The sequence below is a fragment of the Corvus kubaryi genome, unplaced genomic scaffold, assembly GCF_017639235.1.
Source record: "Corvus kubaryi isolate FWS band 111438036 unplaced genomic scaffold, C.kubaryi_AGA036_p1.0 37353, whole genome shotgun sequence".
Classification (NCBI taxonomy): Eukaryota; Metazoa; Chordata; class Aves; order Passeriformes; family Corvidae; genus Corvus; species Corvus kubaryi.
In genome coordinates, this window is record NW_024581115.1 from 5,732,192 (window position 1) to 5,733,473 (window position 1,282).

A 1,282-nucleotide genomic window follows, 5' to 3' on the forward strand; every position below is an offset into this window, starting at 1 on the left:
CCAGCCTGGTGAGATGCCCCAGTTCCCTGCGACCCTGGGTCTCTCCCCGCGGCAGGGGAGCCCAGGGCAGGCAGAGCAGGGCTCCCGGGGAGTTGGCAGGCGGAGAACAGCCGGCTGCCCGTGCTGCACCAGGCTGGAAGAGACACCTGAATGGAAGATCACGCCATGAAAAGCCAGCGTCCACAAAGGAGACAGAGGAGTCCTGCGACTTTATTCCAATAAAGGGAGAGAGTCCACTGCGGCACATGCCAGCGGGCTTTTCTCTCTCTCGAGGTGTTGGAGGATGCAGCCTCCTTTTATCCTAAACTCCCGGCCGCATGCTGCTCTCTTCCTTTCCCCCTTGGCTGAGGTACTAGGAAGGTACAGCCTTCCCGAATCGCCTACCACATATCCCCCCCTGAAGCTGTCATTTTAGCCCAAAGTTCAGAAACTCAGGTTTGTGCAGACCCATTTGTCTGTTTCAAGCGGTCTGGGCTCTGTAGCAAACCTGCTGCTTGAAGTTAATAAAGACCTTAAGATCCATTTCAAGGGCGTTAACCCCCATACCCTCACCCAAAGAATTGTTTGTAAAGACATTAGTACACATCTTCCCTCTCACACTGATTCCTCAATAGATGCTGCCTGCGCTTCCCCACCTGTTCTCTAAGATCAATCCTGCAAAGCAGTGTTAAAATGCTTTTTCAAAGTTATTTCCCACACTGAGGTATGGGGGCAGGTAGTAGCCTGCTTGATCTGAAATTTGTGGAAATTGAACAAATTTTTCACTTTGGAGTTGTTCATCGTACATATTCCTGGAGAATGATAATGGTGAAGCCCGTGTTCTCTAATCTCTCCAATCTGGGCTTTTCTTGGTCTGAACTACTGTGTTCAGTGCTTTTTTAATAAAAAAGGGGTTTAATAACCTTTAAAAAGGGAAAATTGCTGGTGGTAATGATGCCATTATCATAGAATCATGGAATGGTAAGGGGTTGGGTTGGAATGGAATGGACCTTAAAGATCATGCAATTCCACCCCCTGCCATGGGCAGGGACACCTCCCACTGTCCCAGGCTGCTCCAAGCCCCAGTGTCCAGCCTGGCCTTGGACATTGCCAGGGATCCAGGGGCAGCCACAGCTGCTCTGGGCACCCTGTGCCAGGGCCTCACCAACCACACAGTAAAAAATTTCTTCCTAATACCTAACCTGAATTTCCCATCTTTCAACTTGTACCCATTACTCCTTGTCCCATCACTGCAGTTCCTGACAAAGAGTCCCTCTCCAGCTTTCCTGTAGGCCCCTTCAGA